General features: G+C 35.6%; 1 long non-coding RNA gene across 1 annotated transcript; it reads left to right on the top strand.

Annotated features, from left to right (window-relative positions):
- The first annotated feature begins 13695 nt into the window (after window positions 1-13695).
- Window positions 13696-15667, top strand: LOC127837348 (uncharacterized). The gene is made up of 3 exons (XR_008029246.1): window positions 13696-14270; window positions 14828-14938; window positions 15558-15667. It is a non-coding gene; the product is annotated as an uncharacterized LOC127837348 (long non-coding RNA).
- Window positions 15668-21244: the final 5577 nt, after the last annotated feature.

The following is a 21244-nucleotide window of genomic DNA, read 5'->3' as shown; positions in this document are numbered from 1 at the left end:
AATGAAATGCTGACAACTTCAAACATCATTCTTTTTAAGAAAGTGCTTCTTCTGTGTATTCCAATATCGCATCCAATTTAATCATTAAACTTTTATTACATGTTGTTAAAAGTTTGTGAAGTAATAAACTGAAGTGACATTATTCAAGAAGCTTCTTCTGTTAAAGATTCACTAAAAACAGTTTAAACAACTTTATGCACAACAACAGTAAATATTATTTTGTAGTGTTAACAATAATCACACATTTAAATATTATTTAAATATTTTTTTTAATAAACATTCTGACTTCATATGTAAAGGATTATTTTAATATCTGTTGAAAATATTGGGATATGGAGAAGCTGAACAAAATTTAAGTGGAACATTTTAAGTACAAAAAGGGGCATTATATTCAGCTAAATGCAGGTCAGAGATTCGAAACATTGTCAGGAGTGACCTCACATAATGACCCTGAATACATTAGTGCTTTTATAGTGAAAATCTATAGTAGAAACAGTGATATGAAGATGTAAAATTACATATATTTTTATGTCTTCCACTATAGTAGTGGGGGACATAAAAATGTGGTTTACAAGTCGTAACATACCTACGAGAGCTTATTTAAACGGTCCCCAGGTTAATTTAATTTTAGTCATGCAAGTTTTGGCAGGTTGTTAGATGGATTCTTTTGGTATGCTTTTTAAAAATGTATTTAGAGCCAAACAAAACCTTTTACTTCCACTACTATTAATACTATTTGACAGCACTTGTTTTTAAATGCATCATTTGAAAAACATATTTTTGCCATTTTTATAATAGGTGATACATGTATTGCAGCTAATGTATACTCGTCATTAAGAAGCCAGATTTTTTTTGATCCTCATAGTCCTAAAACAATGTCAACAAATTTAAAAGATAATGATAGGCTTAAAACATTCTATGGTCCACTTGACAAGAATGAAGTTTTAAAACCTTGCAGTAATAATATACCAATAGCTTGACAAGTGAGTAACCCCCTCAACGAAGAGTTTCTGTGTCCACTTAACAAGAACGAAATTTTAAAAGAAGGCAGTAACTCTATACCAATAGCTTGACAAGTTAAAACCCCCTCAACAAATTCTTTGTTTCAGGTCTAGATTTGTTATCCATTGTGGCATGTTCTGGATATATCAATTACAGAAGGTTATAAGTTATAAATGATCTATAGTGGTCTGTATGTCCTGTTATTAGATCTATTGAACACAAATTATTGCTCATCCTTAACCTGTGTGATTGCCAGTTCATATTTCCATGTAAACAACTTCATTATGCCTTGGCAGATTTTTGCAAATTTCACAGGAACAATCCTCTGTTTACCGTCTTTCAAAGATGTTAATAATCAATATGTTTAGCTGCATATGCATATATTACCAGAGTAAACAATAGATTTGAAGTGCTAAAAAACAACTTAATTGCCCCAAAAAATCATATTGGGTATATGATGTCGTATTTTTCATCTTCAATGGAGAATTTAAAATTTAAACTTAATTTGCATGAAATATGTTGATTTTATTATAGAACCAAATATCAAAATTACTTCAAAAAAGCAAATTGATTTCAAAAATGCTTTCAGAAATATCAAGACTGAAAGTTTTCTTATTTGGTTTGTAGCAGGTTGTTTTTATGTCCCCCACTATAGTAGTGGGGGACATTGTTTTTGCCCTGTCTGTTGGTCTGTTGGTTGGTTGGTTTGCGCCAACTTTAACATTTGCAATAACTTTAGCAATATTGAAAATAGGAACTTTGGCATGCATATGTATCTCATGGAGCTGCACATTTTGAGTGGTGAAAGGTCAAGGTCATCCTTCAAGGTCAAAGGTCAAATATATGGGTCAAAGTCGCTCATTTAATGTACACTTTTGCAGTATTTCAATATTCAAGATGGCAACTTGATATTTGGCATGCATGTGTATCTCATGGAGCTGCACAATTTGAGTGGTGAAAGGTCAAGGTCAAGGTCATCCTTCAGAGGTCAGAGGTCAAATATATGTGGCCCAATTTGCTAATTTTATTAATACTTTTGCAATATTGAAGATAGCAACTTGATATTTGGCATGCATGTGTATCTCATGGAGCTGCACATTTTTAGTGGTGAAAGGTTAAGGTCAAGGTCATCCTTCAAGGTCAAATATATGGGTCAAAATTGCTCATGTAATGTCACTTCTGCAATATTGAAGCTAGCAATTTTATGTTTGAAATGCATGAGTATCTCATGGAGCTGCACATTTTGAGTGGTGAAGGGTCAAGGTCAAGGTCATCCTACAAGGTCAAACATCATATAGGGCGACATTGTGTTTCACAAACACATCTTGTTTTTCCACTTTTTGGAAAGATAGCCCATGGCTTTGTAATTGGGAATTTTATCGGCATTGTTATGAAATTGGGAAAATAAATTCATTAGCCTTTTTATTCCAAATGAAAAGTCCACTGATTGCAGGGATATACTAAATCTGCTATAACTCTTTATAATCATTCAAATTAAAAGAACACAATCATATAATACTTTGTTAGATGTAATTGAATTAAAATTGAGATAAAATACGCATTAGACACTTTCTAAAAAAAATTTTTTTTATTTTTTTTGGAAATTGGGAATTTTTTGCCACATTTTGGTAAAAAAGTATACTTTTTGGGATTGGGAACATAGCCGAATTTCGGCTATAAAATCGGGCCAAAAAAAAACACCCTGTGTAGCATCAAAGCACTAGTGGTAAAAATGTTTTATTTTAAAGGGGCCTTTTCAAGTTTTGGTAAATTGGCAAAAAGTTGTGTCAGATTCGCAAATTTTCGTTTTAGTTATGATATTTGTGAGGAAATAGTAATACTGAACATTTACCATGCTCTAAAATAGCCATTATGTGCATATTTTGACAAAAATTATAAAGCGTTGCAACGCGAAACGAATTAATAATTTGGAGAGTTCTTTTGTTGACGTTTGATTTTGTGAAACACGAGGATTGCTTATATAAAGTATAAAATACATCTGTAATTGCATTCAGAAGAATGGCCGAGTGGTCTAAGTGGTAGACTATTTACTCCAGGACTCCAGGGGTCAGTGGTTCGAGCCCTGCCGAGGGTTACCATTTTTGTCTTTTTTATGCCCCCTTTCAAAGAAAAGGGGGCATATGGTGATCAGACTGTCCGTCCGTCTGTCCGTCTGTCTGTCCGTCTGTCTGTCTTTCTGTCACACTTTGCGTTTAGGTTTCGAAAAATGCTCATAACTTCTATGTCCCTTGAGATATAACCTTCATATTTGGTATGCATGTGTATATGGACGAGGCCTTTCCATACGCACAAAAATGTTCACCCCTGTGACCTTGACCTTGAACATATGCGTTTAGGTTTAGAAATCTGCGTTTAAGTTTCGAAAAATGCTCATAACTTCTATGTCCCTTGAGATATAACCTTCATATTTGGAATGCATGTGTATATGGACGAGGCCTTTCCATATGCACAAACATTTTCACCCCTGTGACCTTGACCTTGAACTTAGGGTCCGCGTTTAGGTTTCGAAATCTGCGTTTAGGTTTCGAAAAAAGCTCATAACTTCTATCAAGCGTTTATAGGGGGCATAAGTCATCCTATGGTGACAGCTCTTGTTTAATTTTATTGTTGATTTTTTACTGGAGCTTTTTGTATCCTATGTTTACATTTATCAATATAAAGCATTTAATGACAAACTTCAAAACATGCCAACATCTGTGAAAAGGCCCCTTTAATATGAATATAAATTCCATTTCATTATTTTTTTATTACGATAAGTAAAATGCTGTGTATTGAGAAAATTCCTGACAATCGGAAATAATGTATCCATATTCACTTGAACTCAACAGAAAACAGTTTTGTTTTGATCATTTTCGATATTATTGTTTTAAGCTAATCTATTTAAAAAAAAAGAAAGATCTACATGTATTGTCATCAACTGAGCATCTGCGTCGGTGTCCGGTAAAGTTTTGTGTTTAGGTCCACTTTTCTCATAAAGTATCAAAGCTATTGCATTAAAACATGGCACACTTACTAACTTTCATGAGGGGACTGGGCAGGCAAAGTTAGATAACTCTGGCTGGTATTTTACAGAATTATGTGCCTTTTTATACTTAGAAAATTGAAATTTTGGTTAAGTTTTGTGTTTACGTCCACTTTATTCCTAAAGTATCAAAGCTATTGCTTTCATACTTGCAATGCTTACTAACTATCATAAGGGGACTGTTCAGCAAAGTTATGTAACTCTGACTGGCATTTTGACAGAAATTATGCCCCTTTTATACTTAGAAAATTATTTTTTTTGTTAAGTTTTGAATTTAGGTCCACTTTATTCCTTAAGTATCAAAGCTATTGCTTTTATACTTGCAACACTTACTTACTATCATAAGGGGACTGTGCAGGAAAAGTAATGTAAATCTGACTGGCATTTTCACAGAATTATGACCCCTTTTATACTTAGAAAATTGAAAAGTTGATTAAGTTGTGTGTTTAATTAGGTCCACTTTATTCCTAAAGTATCAAAGCTATTGCTTTCATACTTGCAACACTTACTAACTATCTTAAGGGGACTGTTAAAGTTATGTAACTCTGACTGGCATTTTGACAGAATTATGGCCCTTTTTTGACTTAGTAACTTTGAATATTTGGTTAAATTTTGTGTTTAGATCCATTGTACTTCTAAAGTATCAAGGCTATTGCTTTCAAACATCAAATACTTTCTTACTATTATGAGGGTATTACATTTTGCTATAATTGCCATAATTTCTTTATTTATGATCATATTTGATTCATACTTTGACAATACAACACTTACCTGACATACCACAATAGACTCCACCCAAACCATCCCCCATGCTCCACCCAATAATCCCCCACTCATTATTTTTTTCATTTTTGAAAGATATTGTAATAAATGACCAGACTCAAACATTACACCCCTCCCTCCTTTTTGATTGAAGTATTGAGAAAGGTCCCTTCACCTTTAAAAAGAAAAATAGATGAGGGGTCTGCACCCACTTGGCGGTGCTCTTGTTGATATATGTTTAAATAATACATTTTGACCCAGTGCTATGTTAATGAATTGTGTGGGGAAGATATAATCGACTATCAATAAACATTGATAAGACAGTTATAATTGCTTTCAATATGAGTGAAGAAAAAAATACCGAAATATAATAGTGTCATGATAAGATGGAAATTGTTTCATTATCTATGCACAAATGCTTGCGGTACTCGTTCAGTCGGTATGGAAATTGTTCTTCAACGACTGAATAGGCTACCAAAATTTGCCAGTTTGCTATAAATAACTCAGTTTGACTTCAATTACCTATCAAAAAGTATTGTAAAAAGACTGATGTTCCATTAATAAGAAACAAATTTATTTTTAAAGACCTGTGGAATGCAAAAATAGGTCTTATGCCATATGCCGCCAACGTAGCTATGGTCGAGCCTGCGCATCAAGCAGTAGGTCAGAAGATATCAAATGAGACCACAAAACCTTGCGTGACATTGCAGCTCCTGTTGTTTTAATGAATTTTCTAATTTCTTTATTTCATTTTATATGACAAATACACATGCGCAGATACGGGTGGTCTGGTTTATTATATTTTCGCATTGTACTTGCCAAAAGTTGCAACTAGAAAGAATATAAACAAGTACAACAAGTTAGTGTTCAGGGGTTTCCCTCCATAGGGGCTCTGCCCTTTATCCCTGTTGAGGACCTGCTCCAGACCCCCTGCTTCATTTTCTGGATTTCAAATTTGGGATGGTGAGGTGGTGAGGCTCAACTTCCTCATTTCTGCGGCCACTTGCGCTGTCTTCATGGTCTTGTACATGGTTTGGACATTCCTTGTTCCGATTGTGGTTGTGGTCCTGCATAAGATTATAGTCTTTGGCCTGTTTGGCTGCCAGTTTATATTAGCTTTCACCGTCATGCATCATTATCTGCTGGAGGTCCATCTTCTACCAGGTCTGAAATGTCTGTTCTTAGGCTGTTTTGCATTTTCGTAACTAGTAGATTTTCATAGGAAAGGTTATCTGGCTCCACACCTAATTTTAATTTTTCACCAGGCTTGGGACCATTCATGGCAAAGTTGTGAGTGTGGATTTAATATTGAAATTAAATTGTGTGTGTATGTAGCTTATGCAGACCTAACATAGGATTGCATTTGGGGCCGATCAGGCTATGATAAAGGTCGCTGTTACTAAAATAGAAAATGGTTTTTGACGATGCTGTTTCAGCATTGTCTAAAGTATGATACCATAAAAAAAATCTTCACAATGGCGACCTATGTAAAAGACCGAGCCAGTCCGATTGAGATAATGCTCGGTGTGTAGAAATACCAAAATCACCGTAATTACAGAAATCCCCAGAAATCCCCTGAAATCCCCCTTAATATTGATTATTTCTCAAAATACTGTGGATATTGATATAGAATGTTGCAAAATACACTGAAGTCACTGATGAAACATTGTTTTTATCCAAGTTTGATCGTGAAAAACTAAACTATAAACATTATTATTGGGATTCCCAGTATGAATTCATAGTGCATATTTGCACAAGCACGATCAGGTACCAAAATCCCCGCTTTAAAGACCTTCAAGTGTCAAAAATTCATCTGGGGCTTTTTATGTCCTCCACTATAGTAGTGGGGGACATATTGTTTTTGCCCTGTCTGTTGGTTGGTCTGTTGGTTGGTTGGTCTGTTGGTTGGTTGGTTTGCGCTAACTTTAACATTTTGCAATAACTTTTGCTATATTGAATATAGCAACTTGATATTTGGCATGCATGTGTAGCTCATAGAGCTGCACATTTTGAGTGGTGAAAGGTCATGGTCAAGGTCATTCTTCAAGGTCAGAGGTCAAATATATGTGGCCAAAATCGCTCATTTTATGAATACTTTTGCAATATTGAAGATAGCAACTTGATATTTGGCATGCATGTGTATCTCATGGAGCTGCACATTTTGAGTGGTGAAAGGTCAAAGTCAAGGTCATCCTTCAAGGTCAGAGGTCAAATATATGTGGCCCAAATCGCTTATTTTATGAATACTTTTGAAATATTGACGATAGCAACTTGATATTTGGCATGCATGTGTATCTCATGGAGCTGCACATTTTGAGTGGTGAAAGGTCAAAGTCAAGGTCATCCTTCAAGGTCAGAGGTCAAATATATGTGGCCCAAATCGCTTATTTTATGAATACTTTTGAAATATTGAAGATAGCAACTTGATATTTGGCATTCATGTGTATCTCATGGAGCTGCACATTTTGAGTGGTGAAAGGTCAAGGTCAAGGTCATCCTTAAAGGTCAAATATATGGGTCAAAATTGCTCATGTAATGTCACTTCTGCAATATTGAAGCTAGAAATTTTATATTTGAAATGCATGTGTATCTCATGGAGCTGCACATTTTTAGTGGTGAAGGGTCAAGGTCATCCTTCAAGGTCAAACTTCATTTAGGGGGACATTGTGTTTCACAAACGCATCTTGTTTATATTAGGCGTAACAAAAAAAGTTGTTTGTTTCCGGTGGCCCGACCCTACCTAATTTTTTGCCGCCGGTCCTAATCTTTTTTGAGCCCAAAATTCGAAAAAAATCGGACCGCGTATTTTTCGGCGCGCTCAATAAGCGTTCAACGTTATCGGCGCCGTACATTAAACTTTCAACATAAACAAGATGGCGGCGCCCAGCGCCATTACCGGATCATTACGCATAGCGGATCACTTTGATGTTCAAGACTGCGTTTTGCGATAAATAGTTGAAATTGTTAGATGATATTTTGCACATAGCATCTTCAAGGCCTATTATTTAAACGCATTGATTGAGACGTAATTGGAGCGTCTCTTTGTCAAACATTTCGGTATGTTTTGCTGACATGTATATACGACTTTGTTGACTTCTGTCTCGTTTCCAAATCGAGGTTGAACATTTTTTGTGGCCACTTGCTATAACTCTGTTGGAAAGTAAGAAGTTTACCCATTATTTTAAAGGCCATTTAGTAGTCTTTCGGCATGCAAATGTCCATTTCAGTTTTGATTCATGTTTAAGATTTTGTCTGCGTGTAAAAATAAGACAATGTGCTGAATCAGTTAGCAACGGTAATTTTTAATCAAACTGGTGTTAAAGAAGTCTCAAACCGTTCATTGTTTTTCACCAGCACAACTTAATTACGCTACTGATCCGGTAATGGTAACTTGGCTGTACTGTTGAAGGAAAAAGTAATACCAGTTTGTGTCTTTGCCAAAGTTTTGACAATTTTAAGTCATTCATATGGTCTGCAACTGACTGTTTTAATAGCTTGCTGGATGGTTTTGTAATTGGCAATTCAAGATAGCAATTTTTTTTCCACAATGGAATACAAAGTTTAAAGATTTCATGTTTTAAAATCCTCTTTAACGACTGGGTGCATCTCTACTAAACTGTTACATTGGATCTCCAAGAAATGAATATTGCCTAGAATTATTTCTGGCAGGATTATGGTCCTTTGTCTTTTTTTTTCACTTTTGAATTTATTATTACAAAATTGTGTGTGTTCAACTCCTCTGCTTGACAAATTTTGCTTCAACTTTCACAGCTGAATGTAAAGATGATCATTATGGTAGGACTTCTGACTGCAAACAGTTAAGCCATTTTTCATTTTGTCTACTGTATATATAGTGTATTTGTCTCTGTCCAAGCATAATTGTCCATGTCAAAATTCTAGTTATATTTAATAAGTAAAAATGTTATCATTTTCAGGGCAAGCACAGTCATAGTGCTATAGTGGGGGACATATTGTTTTTGCCCTGTATGTTGGTTTATTTGTTTGTTTGTTTGTTTGCCCCAACTTTAACATTTGCAATTACTTTTGCAAGATTGAAGATAGCAACTTCATTCTTGGCATGCATGTGTATCTCATGGACCTGCACATTTTGAGTGGTGAAAGGTCAAGGTCATCCTTCAAGGTCAAAGATTTAGCTTCAAAGCGGCGCAGTAGGGGACATGGTGTTTCTAACAAACACATTTCTTGTTTAAATTTATAAGTATAGTTTGATACAAGAAGCATTAAATGTCTGCTTTTCTGTGCTTGGTGTGATTTGATTTTGTGCTTGTTTATTGATTTTTGTGTGTGTAATTGTATGTATATAATACAAGTCGTAATAAATTTTCTGTTCTGTTCCTGAAATTCATGGGTAGATAGACCCCACGCCACCAGTACATAATAAAATCTGAAAATGTGGTCCTTTGGGAACATTAACTGCATCCAAGAAATATAAAAGCACATCCGGTTTGATTGGGTCTTTCCATGGTGATAATGTTAAATGCAACACCACTGGCGTTCCCGTAGCACTGCTTTTGAGGTATTTAATATATTATAAATAATAAATAATATAGAATACACTGCATGAACCCAAAGGACCAGAAAGTATAACAACACTGAATCCCTATAGACACTGAGGGTCAAGCTCTCTGTGACTTGTTATAGTTATGCCTTTTATTGGTCATAAAATGGTATATTTAAGCCGTTGCCAGAAGTCAACATTAAACTCGGAATTAAGGAAAGCAACACATTCAATATTAATGAACAGCAAGTTTTTATTTCATAAAAGCATTTAAATATAGTCATATAGCATTACAGACATCATCAAATTTATTGTACATACAGTTATACACAAAACATGAGAAGAAAATGCACCATGTACGACAATTTCTAAAAAAAAAAATTATTTTTAAAAATAAAATTATTTGCCTACCTACCTACCCTAATTTTTTTGGCCATGTCAGTGGAAACAAACGATTTTTTTTTTTAGGCCTTACAAAACAACGGTACAGTCAAAATTGATAAATAAACAATATTAAGGGGGATTTGGGGGGATTTCGGGGGATTTCAGTAATAAGGGGGATTTCGGTGTTTCTACACACCCCTCAAGGTCATACAACAATGGTGGCGCCCATGAATGTTCACACTTGTATCAAATCTTTCTTTCAGCATACATCGGCTTTTTTGGCTATTTAGAAACTGTCATTTACGATATATAAGTTATTTATTAACTAAATCTCCGCTAATGACAACAATGGATTGAATTCAAAGGATACATTCGATGTGAATGCAGGACTTCCTGGATCTTAAGACTTGACAGCTTGACTGGTATTGTTAGTTATCAATTTAAGTCACATTTTGCTTTGTAAATTGTATTTGAGCATTTTGTGATTATTGAATGACTGATACCCGATATCAACGTATCACATGGGATTTGCAGATCACCAAGATGTCCTGAAAACATTGATTACTAAGTGAGTAAGTCTTTACTCATATTACGGGTTTGTATTATTTCTTCTTTCTATTTTAGTACAGTCGATTGATGTATAGCGGATTTTAGTGAGTAACAGATAGGTTAAAAGTTTTTTGCAAAATACTTTTATTTATGTAAAGATTTATAGTGTTCTATTAATTGAATACAAAATGCCTATCATTGTTCAATAGGAAAGACATTTGTCTTTCGAGGTTTAAAGGTTTAATTTCTGAATGCAAGGTGTTTACGTTGAAATGAGACTCGAAGTCCTTAGCTATCAGTTATACACCAATCGACTGTATTAAATATAATTTTTTAGTCAAATGAACTGTGTCTTAGTAAAAGAGACATTAAGGCTATTGTGGCCAGTTTGGATCCAGATCAGCCTGCAGTTGCTTGAAAGCTGTTTGCTTAAAAGCGGTTTTCTGACAATATATAACAAATAGTTTAATTGGATACTGATTAGACTGCCCTTTCCCTGTGACCTGGCTCAAATAATAGTAATGTCATTTATCAAATGATTTAATTTCGAACATTAATCAAGTGTTTTTTAGCTCCACTGGCCAGAGGCCATCGGGGCTTATGTCATGGTCCTGTGTCCGTCGTGCGTGCGTCCGTGCGTTAGTTTTTTCTTTAAACATCTTCTCCAAAACAACAAGTCCAATTCTGATAAAACTTCTCACAAATGTTCCTGGGATGAACCTCTTTCAAATTTGTTCAAATTATGCCCCTGGGATCAAATTTGACCCCGCCCCGGGGGTCAATTAATTGAACATATGCTAATATAAAGCCTATTTTGTGCAAACTTTAAAAATCTACTTGTCCATAACCATTGGGCCTAGTGCTACCACATTTTGTATGTAGTGACATCTAATAGTCCTCTACCAAATTTGTTCAAATTATGCCCCTGGGGTCCAATTTTACCCTGCCCCGGGTGTACATTGTCCAGGGTAATCATGGAACTTAGGCTGGAAATCCATGGTATAACATGGAATTCCATGGTAATCCCTGGAATTTGAAACAATTTCCAGGGTTTTCCAGGGTTTTGTTCTAGAAATGTCCATGAAACGTGGACTTTTTTTCCAAGCATTTTCCAGCCTTGGATGGAAAAGCATGGAAAAGGAATGGCAAACGCTGGATTTAGGCTGGATAACCCTGGAAAATATTTCCAGATAGCATGGAAAGTGGAACATAGAATTTTTTAAGCATGGAAAAGACTCTAACATTTTCAGCTAACCCTGGAAAAAACTTAGACTTTATACGAGGAGAAAATAACTTATAAAAATGCAACACATTTTATTCAAAGTAAATCAGAGTTCAACAATTTACACAACATATGAATAAAACATAAAACAATGTGCATAGTTTGGGCAGAAATAGTAGTAGTTATAGTAGTAGTAGTAGTAGTAGTAGTAGAAGTAGTAATGCTGGTGCTGGCAGTAGAATATGTTGTAGGAGTAGAAGTAAAAGTGGTTGTTGTATAAGTTGTACAAGCAGTTAAACTACTGATAATTATACTATTGGTGCAAATTTAAGTGACAGTAGCAGTTACTATTGTGTTGTTGTTTTAGCATTTACAGGAATAGTAGCAGTAATGGTAGCAATAGTAGTATAAATAATAACTAGAAATGGCGCGGCAGAGGCCGACGCGTATCCCCACGCCGAATGTTTGACCTAGGTGTGCCCCAGGGTTGGTAATGGGGCCATGCATAGCTGAGATTGACCGTATTGTCATAAGAGAAGTTCATCATCAATTAGAAGTGAATTGGTGTAGAAATGAAGAAGTTATAGTAAAAGGCAATTTTGGGTGGGTGTGACATATGTGGGCAGGGCGCCCCAGGGTTGGTAATGGGGCCATGCATAGTTGAGATTGACCGTATTGTCATAAGAGAGGTTCAGTATCAATTTGAAGTGAATCGGTGTAGAAATGAAGAAATTATAGTAAAAGGCAATTTTGGGTGGGTGTGGTCTATGTGGGCGGGGCGCCCCAGGGTTGGTAATGGGGCCATGCATAGTTGAGATTGACTGTATTGTCATAAGAGAAGTTCAATATCAATTTGAAGTGAATCGGTGTAGAAATGAAGAAATTATAGTAAAGGCAATTTTGGGTGGGTGTGGTCTATGTGGGCGGGGCCCCAGGGTTGGTTATGGGGCCATGCATAGTTGAGATTGACCCTAATGTCATAAGAGAAGTTCAGTATCAATTTGAAGTGAATCCGTGTAGAAATGAAAAAATTATAGTAAATGGAATTTTTTGGTGGGTGTGGCCTATGTGGGCGGGCGCCCCAGGGTTGGGATTGGGGCCATGCATAGTTGAGATTGACCCTAATGTCATAACAAAAGTTCAGTATCAATTTGAAGTGAATCCGTGTAGAAATGAAAAAATTATAGTAAATGGAAATTTTTGGTGGGTGTGGCCTATGTGGGCGGGGCGCCCCAGGGTTGGGAATGGGGCCATGCATGGTTGAGATTGACCGTATTGTCATAGGTGAGGTCCAGTATCAATTTGAAGTGAATCGGTGTAGAAATAAAGAAGTAAATGTAAAATAACCTAAAAAAATGAGTGATAATTTCTGACGCGGCCCCACCCCAACCCCTATAACTTTTGACCCAGGGGTCAGATCAAAATTCCAAATAGTGCAGGGTCGCACATATGCTCATAGCTACCATGTGTGTAAATTTCAAGGTTCTAGTGCTTTTAGTGTAGGAGGAGATAGTGGCCAGGACGGACGGACAGACGGACGGACAGACGGACGGACAGACGGACGGACGGACGGACGGCGGAGATCACCACAATATCCCCACCTTTTTTTCAAAAAGCGTGGGGATAATAACAATACTAGTAGCAGCAGTAGTAGTAGTAGTTAAGGAAGTAGCATTAGCAGCAGCAGCAGTAGTAGTAGTAGAAGTAGCAGCAGCAGCAGTAGTAGCAGTAGCAGCATCAGCAGCATCAGTAGTAGTAGCAGTAGTAGTAGCAGTAGTAGTTGAGGTAGTAGTAGTAGTAGTAGTAGTAGTAGTAGTAGTAGTAGTAGTAGTAGTAGTAGTAGTAGTAGTAGTAGTAGAAGTAGAAGTAGCAGCAGTAGTAGTGGTAGAAGTAGTAGTAGTAGTAACAGCAGCAGCAGCAGTAGTAGTAGTAGTCGCTGCAGCAGGAGTTGTAATAGTAGCAGCAGCAGCAGTAGCAGTAGTAGTAGTAGCAGCAGCAGGAGTAGTAGCAGCAGTAGCAGCAGCAGTAGCAGTAGTAGTAGTAGTTGAAGCAGTAGTAGTAGTTGAAGTAGTAGTAGTAGTTAGTAGTAGTAGCAGTAGTAGCAGCAGTAGTAGTAGTAGTAGTAGTAGTAGTAGTAGTAATAGTAGTAGATGTAGTAGTAGTAGTAGTAGTAGTAGTAGAAGTAGAAGTAGTAGTAGTAGTAGTAGTAGCAGTAGTAGTAGTAGTAGTAGTAGTAGTAGTAGGTAGTTGTTGTTGTTGTTGTGGCTGTTGTAATAGTAGTAGTAGTTTTGCAGAAGTAGTAGTAGTAGTAGTAGTACTAGTAGTAGAAGTAATAGTAGTAACTTTCAAAGCAATGTCTACAAGTTTAAATTCCTTAACCCTGTTCAAGGTGTATACACACTCAATATTTAACTACAGTCCAGGTTTGCAATTAACAAACTATCTGAGGTGCCTGTGTGTGAGTCAGATGTGTCTGCGGCTAATCTATTGGTTATAAAATATCACAGCCTTTTCTGATTGGCTGAGTTCAAATACAGAAAGTTTACCTGTTAGATTGAAATTCTGGAGAAGGCGTATTGAAGAAAAAATGCAGGTTAAACTTGTTGTTAAAATGAAGTTAATGTAATTTCACAAACAGTAGAGTTTAACTTAATGAGTTTTTCCATTAACAAGAATTTCTTAAAATAATAATGTATGGATATCATTTGGAAAGTGACATGAAATGTTGTTAAAAAGTGATGCATACAAGTGTTTCAGAAGTCTGTCTAGGAATAGAACAACAACTGAAGGTTTGTGCTTTTCATTATTTCTAAATATTCCTTTAAATTTATTCTTCTTATGTCATCATTGTAGACCTTTTTTATGTGACATTTTAGGTAAAAGTATGGCAAATATAGAAGTTTAAAAGCAGCTGTCACACACATTTTCACAAAGTGCAGTTTGCAGCTTGATAAAGGAAGTCCTATGTGGAGATATTAATAAGCTTGAATGTAGTATCGGAAGTTTATAATGCATGGCTAGGGAACTGAGGCTAAGGGAGTTATGTGCTGTGCATGATGAGAACTCAATGCTCATTAATGCTGTTAATGTTTATAAATAAAATAATTAAACCAATAGCATTGTTTTTTAGGTTTCACTGTACATTTTCATACCAATAGAATTACACATCATTCTAATTATAGCAATAATAAATTTGTACTAATCATACCTACAAATTTTGTTATGCTATGCTTTGTGATGTATTAACTTCATTGTAAGTTATTATTTAAAGACAATTTTACTAAATATTTAAAACAATACTTGAATTATTTTCTATATACATTTTCATTATGTGATTTAACTGTAGCTGACCAGTTGATGGAAGATACTGCAGAGTTTGGCAGGGAAATAACCCAAGACAGCAAAGCGGCTCTTTTGGCGCATTTACCAAGAGGACTAACATGGCCACAAATTCATGGTAAATATTGTTATGCCCCGGGCTCATATAAGTAATTTAGTGTTAACCACCTGAAAGTATTTTGTCTTTTTGGTATCCAATATTTTGGTCTAGTTTCAATTACAGGTTATTTTTATATGAATTAGCAAATTAGCATATCTTTCATATAGCAATATCTGAATATAAAATTCCTATATATGTTTGAGTTTCCAGATACATGCTAGTGTACCCCGTTTTGGGGCATTTAAGAAAACAACAATACAAATTTCAAAATAAAAGAGAGTCATATAAAAATATAAGTTAAATCAACAATTTATTCACTTGAAAGTCTCAGTTTTCCTATGTGGTTGCCTGTTTGCAAGTAGATTAAAGCCCGCTTGCAAACTTTAAGAGAATAAATTTCAGTAAATGGAAAAGAAATAATTGCTAACTACTTAGGATCGTAAATGTTCGCTCAAATACAAAAAAGCCAGATGTACCGAATTGAGCAGTGATATGAAATATCTAAAATAGATTAAAATATGAATGAGCATTGAAGTATAGATATTCAATCACATGATTGCTGCACATTTACTTTTACAGATGAATGTAAAAAACTTATGACTTTCTTGTAATATTCTTTGCTTTGTTTTTCTTTCAGAGATCATGCAGGAGCCGTACAGTATAACAGCAGTACAAGTTCTATAAAAGATCCACGACCTACTGAATTCCCAGCTAATTAACAAAAAAGTTTTTAAAAACTGTAATTTTATCCCACCTGGGTACTTATAATTTACTAAGCTCCTTTCACAAGTTTTAGACTTGCAATTATATTTTAAACTGTCACTTGGAAAGTAATACATGTACATGCATTCATGTTCTGAATTTCTTTGAACAATAAAATTATATAAAAGTATTTTAATGAAATTGAGCACCTAAATTGCATTAAAGTGAAAGTAGCTGAGAAAAATAGTATTCTTAATTGTTCTCATGGGCAGCTACATATATTGTGACAAACATGAAGTAGCTAAAATAACTTAAATTTTTCATTTTGTTTCTTGTATATCGTTTGTACAGGGTTCGTGAATTGTTACTGTATATTACTTGACTTGCTTGTATTTTGTTACTTTGAATACATGTTGTTAAGGTTGCATTATACTTTTTAACTTTTAAAGTAGCGCCTGTTCTGTTATGTAAGGGCCTGATGTATGATAATGGACCTAGAGGCTTTGTAAGCATGTATTAAACAACACTTGTTTGATCTGAATAATTTGTTAAATAAATGTAACACAATTTGTAATCTGATGTTATATTTTGATGAATTGTGAACAAAATAATACATCGAAGAAACTAAGGCATTATGTTAATTTTTTGTTTTGTTTTAATTTAACCTTAAATTATGATTTATTTAAGCTGTGAGTATTGTATTCATTTAATACATGAATATTGTTTTTAGACCAGAAATTTCTTTTTCTATTCAGTGACCATGGTAAACGCTGGACAATTTTCCATGTTATACCAGGCATCCATGGAATATTAAACAAAGAAAAAACCTGGAACATTTTCCAGGGTTTTCCAGCCAGCATGGAAAAAATACCGTCCGAATACTCCATGTAATCTGGAAAACCCTGGAAAAAAATCCATGGTTTTCCATGGTTTTCCAGATTACATGGAGTATTCGGACAGTATTTATTCCATGCTGGCTGGAAAACCCTGGAAATTGTTCCATGGTAATTATTCCAGGAAGCCTGGAAAACCATGGAAATTATTCCAGGCTATTTCCACATACCATGGACAATTTTCCACACTTTTTTTTAAATATTGACGCTGGAAAAGGCTGGAAACTTAGTCCGAATACTCCAGCCTCATATTTTCCATGGATTTCCATGGAAAACCCTGGACAAAGTACACCCGGGGCCCCGGGGGTCCCAAAAATGAACATATGCTGATATAAAGCCTATTTTGTGCAAACTTTAAAAATCTTTTTGTCCATAACCGAAGGGCCTAGGGCTACCAAATTCGGTATGTAGTGACATCTAAGAGTTCTCTACTTAGTTTGTTCAAATTATGCCCATGGGGTCAAATTTGACCCTGCCCCGGGGTTTACAAAAATGAACATACGCTTAAATAAGGCCTATTTTGTGCAAACTTTAAAAATCTACTTGTCCATTACCGTATGGCATAAGGCTACCGAATTTGGTATGTAGTGGCATCTAATAGTCCTTTACCAAATTTGTTCAAATTATGCCCCTGGGGTCAAATTTGACCCTGCCCCGGGGGTCACAAAACTGAACATATGCTTATATAAAAAGCCTATTTTGTGGAAACTTAAAAAATCTTCTTGTCCATAACCGTAGGATCTAGGGCTACCAAATTTGGTATGCAGTGACATCCTATAGTTCTCTACGTAGATTATTCAAATTATGCCCCGGGGATCAAATTTGACCCCGCCCCGGGGGTCAAAAAATTGAACACATGCTTATATACAGCCTATTTTGTGCAAACTTTAAAAATCTTCTTGACCATAACCATTGGGCCTAGTGCTACCACATTTGGTATGTAGTGACATCTAATAGTTCTCTACCAAGTTTTTTCAAATTATGCCCTTGGGGTCAAATTTGACTCTGCCCCGGGGGTCACAAAATGAACATATGCTTAAATAAGGCCTATTTTGTGCAAACTTTAAAAATCTTCTAGTTCATAAGTGTAGAGCCTAGGGCTACTAAATTTGGTATCTAGTGACATCTAATAGTCCTCTGACCCTGCCCCGGAGGTCACAAAACTGAACATATGCTTATATAAAGCCTCTTTTGTGCAAACTTTAACAATCTTCCTGTCCATAACCATTGGGCCTATGGCTACCAAATTTTGTATGTAGTGACATCTTATAGTTCTCTACCAAGTTTGTTCACATTATGCCCCTTATAGTAAAATGGTTTCTGGATGATAACTCAAGAATGCTTAGGCCTAGGATCATGACACTTCATAGGTACATTGATCATGACTCGCAGATGAACCCTATTGATTTTGAGGTCACTAGGTCGAAGGTCAAGGTCACGGTGATCCGAAATAGTCAAATGGTTTCCGGATGATAACTCAAGAACGCTAAGGCCTAGGATCATGAAACTTCATAGGTACATTGATCATGACTCGCAGATGACCCCTATTGATTTTCAGGTCACTAGGTCAAAGGTCAAGGTCCCGGTGACCCGAAATAGTAAAATGGTTTCCGGATGCTAACTCAACAACGCTTATGCCTAGGATCATGAAACTTCATAGGTACATTGATCATGACTAGCAGATGAACCCTATTGATTTTCAGGTCACTAGGTCAAAGGTCAAGGTCATATGACCAGAAATAGTAAAATGGTTTCCGGATGATAACTTATGAACGCTTATGCCTAGGATCATGAAACTTCATAGGCACATTGATCATGACTCGCAGATGACCCCTATTAATTTTGAGGTCACTAGGTCGAAGGTCAAGGTCACGATGACATGAAATAGTAAAATGGTTTCCGGATGATAACTCTGGAACACTTATGCCTAGGATCATGAATCTTTATAGGTGCATTGATCATGACTCGCAGATGACCTCTATTGTCACTAGGTCAAAGGTAAAGGTCACAGTGACTCAACTTAGAAAAATGGTTTCCGGATGATAACTCTAGAACGCTTATGCCTAGGATCAAGAAACTTCATAGGTACATTGATCATGACTCGCAGATGACCCCTATTGATTTTCAGGTCACTAGGTCAAAGGTAAAGGTCACTGTGACTTGACACAGTAAAATAGTTTCAGGATGATAACTCAAGAAAGCTTACGCCTAGGATCATGAAACTTCATAGGTACATTGATCATGACTCTCAGATGATCCCTATTGATTTTCAGGTCACTAGGTCAAATGTTAAGGTCACAGTGCCAAAAAACGTATTCACACAATAGCTGCCACTACAACTGACAGCCCATATGGGGGGCATGCATGTTTTACAAACAGCCCTTGTTTCACATAAAGAACAGTGGAGAGATACAGGGCCATCATGGCCCTATTGTTTCCGGTCCCTCGGGATCGATGACTCCAGCACTTTCTTGTTGAGAATTAAATACTGCTTAAGGCGATGCTAGGGGGCGTGAGAGATGTTTCATCTTCCATTATCTCTCATGAACTGACTCAATAATACCGAGTCAGCATTATTTGACTTAATTTTTGGTTTGGTTGCTCTGATGAGGGATCGAAATTTTTTAGAATCTTCCTAAAAGCCTAGTGGTAGAGTGTCGTCTTTGATTGCAGGAGGATATGCTGCGGGTTTGATCCCCAGAAGCGACATTGAAATCTAGCCAACTTTGTTATCTTAAAGCGGGTATATACGATTTTTAATATGTGTTTAATTGTAATATATTGATAAAATATGTTACAATAACACAAAATAGGCAAGAAAAATTATACATTAAAGCCGAATTTCAGAAAATGCAGCAAAAACAAATTAGCGCCCCGAGCCGATAGTGACGTACATATTTTCCTACAATAACCGAAGCATTCGTCTTTGTATTAGGATCGGAGATAGTGTTCGTGTGTCGTATGAATAGATATCGTTGCAGGAATTCAAATAAACCGTTAAACTAAGTTTAGATGCACATCGTACATGTATGGTATACATGCTGGCGAATTCGGCTGTACAGCCGTTTTCAATTTCAGAATCAAATATCTGGCTTATGTCGCATTTTTCGACATATGTTCTTCTTAACTTTTATTTAAATTTATATTGAAAAATATATATATTAAGTTTTTTACACAGTTTATATAAATTCATAAATATTTGACAAAATCGTATATACCCGCTTTAAAGGCTGCTAAACCTGATATACTAAGATAATGTGAATTTTCTCTCACATGATGGTCATCAGTTATATGATATAAAAACTCACAGTAGTAGTAAACAATGGGACAATAATTAATGAACGCATCTTTCATTTGTCTTTGACACTTTGAGATTGACATGGCCTAGATTGAAATATGTGACTTGACTTTGGGTCAAGTTCCCCAGGGGAACTACGTCCCCGTACCCCCATTTTTTTCTGTACCAAAATGGTTTCGTACCCAATTTTTTTTTCGTACCTAATTTTTATTTTGTTGCAAAAAATTTTTCGTACCCAAATTTTTTACGTACCCAATTTTTTTAGTACTCTATTTTTTTTCGTTACCAAATGTATTTTTGGATTTTTTTTTTCGTTCCCAAAATGTGTGTACCAAATTTTTTTATTGTACCCACATACACAGTTGTCATAATGTAGATCAACTTAAATTGATGCTTGTATTTATCCATCCTCTTCAAAAGTATCGTCACACCAGTAACTGTCAGTACTTTGATAAACTAAATAACATGAGTTTGTATGCAGGTATTACAAAAACATTTCATATGAAGGTATCGTACATGTAAACCTAGAGTGGGATTGCACACATATTTAAATTTAACAAATAACTAAAATAATATCTAAAAATCTGGTTTTGTGGTTTTAATGTATCTTGTTTAGAACTACAATTTACAACTATCTTTTAAAATTCATATTGTTGGTGTACTAATGTTTGTAATTTCCAAATAAACTGTGTTGGAAAAAGATAAAATAAATAAATTGTACAACTATTACAATTTTTTTTATGCCCCCAAAGGAGGGCATATCATGATCCGTCCGTCTGTCTGTCTGTCTTTCCATCACACGGTTTAGCATTTAGGTTTTGAAAAATGCTCATAACTTCTATGTCCCTTCTGAGATAGCAACTTGATATTTGGCCTGCATGTGTATCTCATGAAGCTGCACATTTTGAGTGGTGAAAGGTCAAGGTCATCCTTCAAGGTCAAAGGTCAAATGTATGACTTCAAAGCGGCAAAGAAGGGGGAATTGTGTTTCTGACAAACACATCTCTTGTTAAATAGGACAATCTTTGAATAAGTTTTGTACTTAAAGAGGACTTAAAGCCAGGAATAAATGCCCTTGTGATAGCAAAATGTTTGATCAATAAGATCAATTATTTCAAAAACTGTCTGTAATACTCTTTGTGAGGTAAGTGTATCAGATTTTATATAAAGTTTGAGGACGTGTAGAATGGCCAAGTCACGTTTTTTTTATACACAAGAGATTGAATTTCTTTTAATGTCTTTCTGTATGAGGCATTTAAGACCTTAAATGTTTCATGCTAATTACGTGTTCGTTTATTAGTAAAAATGATGTCAAACATGCTCACTCGGTCAGCTTTACTTAGTTTTCACAATGGAATTTCAGTTTACACAATAGCATTCAGTGTAAATGCATGCTTGTGTCTATATGTCCTATCTTATCATGGCTGTTAA

The sequence above is a fragment of the Dreissena polymorpha genome, chromosome 7, assembly GCF_020536995.1.
Source record: "Dreissena polymorpha isolate Duluth1 chromosome 7, UMN_Dpol_1.0, whole genome shotgun sequence".
NCBI lineage: Eukaryota > Metazoa > Mollusca > Bivalvia > Myida > Dreissenidae > Dreissena > Dreissena polymorpha.
The sequence above is the reverse complement of the archived record's forward strand: the minus strand, read 5'-3'. Positions and strand labels throughout refer to the sequence as shown.